Here is a 6,224-nt window from a genome sequence, read left to right on the forward strand (position 1 = left end):
GATGACATATGAAAGTGCTATCATTTTGTTAGGAATAATTATTCATTTATTTATCAAAAGGCGAAAAAGCTATATCCATTTAGCGTAATACTTTAAAGGAGAAAAGCAGTAATTATTTACTCATGACTCATGGGTTACTACACTTCACCAGTGCTTTCTAGACTTTATATGATACCTGTTAGTAACATTGATGAAAATAAACCACATTTCAGGATAGTAACCTTTTTGTATACAAATGATTGTATTTACTCATATAAATACAAAAAAATTACTCTCTACGTGAAATCTCATCATAATATACCAGAATCTGTAAATATAATTTGGCTATACAAATAAAGAGTTGGATATGTAAAAATGATTTTATGGATCAATATAAAATACAGTTTATATTAAACAACAAAATAGACGCTGATATTTTCTAAATTGTTATGTTTAAGAATCTATTTTAAACAACAAGAAAATTGTCGTTATATATTTTTTACTCTCCTGGCATCTAATGGTAATAAAATGGTAATCAGTCAAAAAATGTGGTATGGGCTTTTTTGCATTTCTCAACGTTTCATGATCCAGGAACCATGAAAGAGTGAGGGGGTAATATTCGTACGTACGTACATATGACATGTGTTGTCGTGTTTGAAGCTTAACCTTTAACTAGATTAATTAATTTTGATGAAATATTGTACAAACTCGTGTATATGGGGTAATTTTTTGGTGAAATTTTGGGGTCAATATCTACAGTTGATTATGGGGTCAATTTTTTCAAAATGTTTCAAACATTTTGTCACTTTATATTTAGCTCAATACGTGAGTGTATCTTACCATTTAAAAAAAAAGCTTGCCTCCAAATTTTCTCTTTCCCAAAAATCGACAAAAGCTATCTTTTTATTTATTGCATATTTTTTAATCGAATCTTTTTTAATGTCTTCCTAGGCATAGTAGTACTGAAAACGACCTAAAAGAAACACTTTGGGACAACAATCGGGATGAAAGAGCCGATCAAAGTTTAAAAATATCGATCTTTCTTTTAATTTTTTAAAGTTTTTTTTTTGTTTAAACTTTTAATATTATTAAAAATTTAAATAAAATCTTTTTGTATAAATATTACAATACAATTTCATCATAATTTATTTCCCACCCCAAAAAAAGAAATATTTGAAAACTTTTTATTGGATGTAAATTTTAGTGGAATTCTTTTTAGTTTCTTCCATTTAATTTAGTAAACGTAGAAAAATCAAAAAAAATCTTGGAAGATGATTTTGGTGGGGGAGCAAAAAGAATGTCGATCTTTTGAATTTAAAATCCTTTTTTTTGGTTTATTTAAACATATAATGATAATTTTACAATAAAACTTCATCATAAATTACTCCTACCCAAAATAAAAACAAATTTTATTTAAATTTTTCATGTATAATAATTTTTCTACTATATAAGATTAAAAAATGTATGCCAGGAAAGTAATACTACAACTTCGTTGTCAGATTTAGAAAAAATAATAACAAACACAATTTTCACTTTGTTTTTTATACTTTTATTAAGTGACCATTTTATTTTCAAATAAATTGTTCAAAAAAAATAAAATCAATTTTAATAAAATGCACTAAATAAGTAATTCAAATAAATTCTTTTAATATCGACTTTTGAAATCTGAGCCAAATTAAAAGTTAGGCAGGAGTAAATAATTACATTTATCTAATTTTCTAAAGCAGAAGAAAACATTTACCAGAGAAAAACAGAGTAGATGGAGGAAATAAGATGAAAGTAGCTAGAAGTAAAATGTGGCAAAGAAATGAAAGTCATATGAAATCAAAAATAAATTTTGACTTCCAGAAGAACATGCTCTTACTGTAGAAGTGCAGGTTTAAATGTCTTGATAAATTACCAAAAACTAATAGAATGTGTCTGTATTGGGTATTGGAAACTTTCAGACTTCTAACAACAATTTTTTTTTTCTAAATAGGATAAAAATTTGTCTAAAAAGAAACGTTGAATGAATACTTCAGTATTCCTTCAGGGAAACTACGAATCAACTGAATTTGAGGATATTTATAAGTGCATCAGTTTTATTTCTTAAAAACTTATGTATTTCTAATAGTAAGTAATCATATATCCCACATATCCATATATGGAAGGATATCCATGGATCCCATTTAAAACGTATTATTAGAATACGTATTTAAAATCCGTAGTATTTAAATACGTATTTAAAAATTTTTTGAATAAGTATGATTTCAAGTATTCTTGAATTTTCAAGAGAAAATAATTTTATTAGAATGATTTGAAATATGTAGTCAAATAATACAATATCAACAGTAATAATGTCAAAAAAATAAAGAAATTTACGTTCAATAGTCTTTTTAGAAAATAATTTTTTATTAAAAAATTATCCACTAAGTTGGGTGGAGAAAACATCATTCCATCTTGTAAATAATAAGGCTTGAACATGGTTAATAACAATAAATCTAATTAAATATTTTTTAAATAAAATAAAACAGATCGTAAAATTATAATAATGGATAATAACTAATCTGCTTTTATTAAAGAAGTTTATAAAAAGGAAAGCAAAACTGTTTATAGAATAATTATTGAAATAAATACGATCTGAGAGAATATCCAAATAATTTTACCAATTATAAAACTAAAATTTTTAAATTTTTATTAATAAATTTTAATTTTTTTCTCAAAATTTGAGATTCTTTCAAAATATTATTTAATATTCACAAAGTCCCTGAGAATCTTACAATCAAATATGTATAATTTTCTACTTCCACCAGTTCTATAATAAAAGCTACAAAGGAAAAATATCAGATATATCGAAAAAATGTTCAAATTTTTATTAATATTAAATTTAACTTCTTATTTTCTTTTCTAGTAAAATTATATTGAAGGGAGAAAATTTTAAAAAAATTTTTGAGTTAACTGGAAGGGTGGCTCCCCGGCACATTTTAAAGCATTATATAACGATATAATAACCTAAATCTACTAAATATTAGAACCAAAACTAAGTAATCTGCGAATTTCAATAAAAGTCATGTAATTAGAAAAAAAAATAAAAGGTTTCGTTATAAATTTCTTATTAGACAATATTCATATTTTCTTTTATGTATATATGTATGTATTCATGACGTTTTGGGAGAAGGGAATAAACCAGATTAATAGTATTAAAATTAAAAACGCATCTAATTTAACTTTTAATGAAATACTTTCATTTACTATAAAACGTTTTTGATTTCTGTTTCTGATGACGTAAGTAAAATTCCTTTTAAAATGCCCAGTTGTTTTGGTTTAAAATTAAACTTAACTGCTTTTTAAAAATGATTAAATTTTACTTTCATAGCTCTAGAACTATGCTGCAAGAAGGAAACTATGGTAATCAGTCAAAAAATGGGGTACGGGTCTTTTTCCATTTCTCGACGTTTCACGATCCAGGGACCCCAAAAAAACAAAATGTGGGGACTACCGTTCATGTGTACGTATGTTAACATACATGAAGCTTAATAATTTTTAACTGGATAAACCAATTTTGATGAAATTTTGTACAGAGAATCGTGTACAATTTGTTGGTAAAGGTTTGGGGTGAATATCTCCAGGGATGGGATAGATTCCCACAATGCGAATCCATGATGGGATAGTTTCTTTGGGGTTAACTTTCTCAAAATTTTGCAAACATAATCCACCTTTATATTAAGCTCAGTACATGCGTACATCTCACCGTTCAAAAACATTTTCCTCCCATATTCTCCTCCATCCTTAAAAATTGAATAAAGTTATCTTTTTGTTTATTCCATATTCTTAAAGCATAAATTTTTTTAAATATTTTCCTGTGCATAGTAGTAGTATCCGAAAAAGTTAATTTTGGAGTTGATCAAATTCTAAAAACATAAGTTTTTTTAAACTTGTTTTAGTTTAAACTTTTAATAACAATATTAAAACAAAATTTCATCATAGTTCCTCCTTCCCAAAAAAAAACAAATCTTAGATAACTTTTTATTGGTTGTACATTTTTCAGTGGAATTTTTTAAAGATTTCTTCCATTTAACATAGTAAATGTAATTTTTTAAAGATATAAATAATTATGTGAAAAGTATAAAATTAACTGCTGATTTATTAAAAAAAAAAAAAAAAAGATTTTATTTGTTCAAATTACATGGAAATTTTATGAATTTTCCTACACTTCTGAAAGTAAGATATATTGAATTAACAGGCTTTATAACAATTTTTTTCATGTGACATTCTTATTTTTCCAGTATATAAGAATAAATGATCAATGTCAAGAAAGATTAACAACTTTGTTGTCATTTTTTTCATAATGTTATTAGTCTTCATACTTTCATTAGCAAAAAATTGAACAATAAATGCTTATTATATATTCAAAAAGATAGTGTTTCATTCTGTATGCAAAAGTACAATTATTTCTACCAGTTTAATGATTAAAACCAGTCAATCTTTCATTTTAAAAACCTACCTACAATTTTACTACCTACGACTAGTTCAGTTACTGATAATAAAAAAAAACTGCATGAATCTTGTTAATGCTAATTTTGATATAGTTACCATTTATATTTACATAAATTTTTTTTTTTGTAGCATCTCTAGCAGAGTATTAATTTCCCTTTCTGTAATGAACAAATTACTGATGTACATTTAGCAGTGCTTTTTTGATGACATCTGGGAGTGGTAGTTTGGTAGGTTTTTTAATAAATGCTCATTATTGTAGCTGTGTTTTAATATTTATATTTACCTAAAAGATGGAAAATTTATATGCATTCATAAAAAATATATTTGTTTAAAGCCTCTTGTGCTACGGTATTCTGAAAAAATTTTCTGTTAAACGGTTGAATGACTTACAAAAAAAAAGCATATTTAATATTTTTTTAAGTGTAGGGATTGACCTATCTTGATAATTTTAGTTTTCGAAAACAATTCTTAAACTGTAAATAATTATTACAACCTAAGTACACTTTCCAACAAATTGAGTTTACCTGCAGTCTAGTCCCTTGTGTAGGGTAATGCATTCCTTGGTTTTACATTTTTTGGTAGATGAATTCGTACCTGTAGTTGATGTTTATGCAAAAACTAATCAGTTTGTCTTATATTACAGATAGTTACTCTGGCAAACACCTCCCTGTGACAATAAACTAACATCAAAATGTTCACTGTGACAGATAATAAAAGTAATAAACTTGTGGGAATTTATACTATTCAAGGCCGTAAGAGGTTCCACTCTCAGTTCCATTTTTTATCTACCATTTTACCCATCTTATCTTTCAAATTATCTTACAAGTATAAAAAATTGTTTGATTTTGTAAAAACAAAAAAATAACAAAAGGATCACATTATAAAACCAGGAGGGGAAATTACACATCCAAGTCTTTCGTGTTTCAGCCTGACATTATAGACGTTCTCTGTTTCAACCCTCCATAGGCCTGATCTGAGCTCCCATGTTGTTTATTGAGTAATCCAGTTCGGGTCAGATCCCTATGGATATTTTCCATTGTTGAAGTAGTTCTTTCTCTCACAGTTGACTGGCGGTTTGTGATTACATGAAAATAGGGTTATTCATTCTTGAAATCATAGATAAGCTTTAAACCAGGACTGCCCTTAAGAGAAATCTGTTGGCTAACATTATTTTTGAGAAATAATTTTCATAATCCTAAATATTAATCCCAAGTATTGAAAGGGTTGATACTCGCTTCTCTCAAGATACACAACTCAAGTTCTACTGTAACTTATTATAGTAATTGCACATTTTCTTTAAATAAATTTATTAAAATAAGAATATAATTAATTTAACATCTAAAAAATTACCCCTTTTGTTGCAAAACAGTATAAATAATTAAGTTTTTTTTCTAATTATTCACTTAATGGCCAAATTATTGTTCATACCTCAAACAAATTTACCTGGAAAAGCGTGAAATATATAATTATTCAAAATAAAATCCAGTACCACTGTCCTTGCAGTGGATCATTCAATGCTGATTCCAATTACTTACTTTTCTGAAGCTTATTCCAAAGAAACAGTATGATTTTTAAATAGCAATCCAGTTGCAAATAAAAAAAAATATTAAAATAAAAACATATTAATACAGAAGTAGATAATATACATATTTTTATAAATAAATAATAATCACAGGAAAATATTGTTTTATACAAAAGTATAAAAAATTTATTACAAATATATTTTATTACAATTAAAATTAATTGATGCGTCACAAAATATGAAATCG

This window comes from Lycorma delicatula, chromosome 4, assembly GCF_047948215.1.
Source record: "Lycorma delicatula isolate Av1 chromosome 4, ASM4794821v1, whole genome shotgun sequence".
Lineage (NCBI taxonomy): Eukaryota > Metazoa > Arthropoda > Insecta > Hemiptera > Fulgoridae > Lycorma > Lycorma delicatula.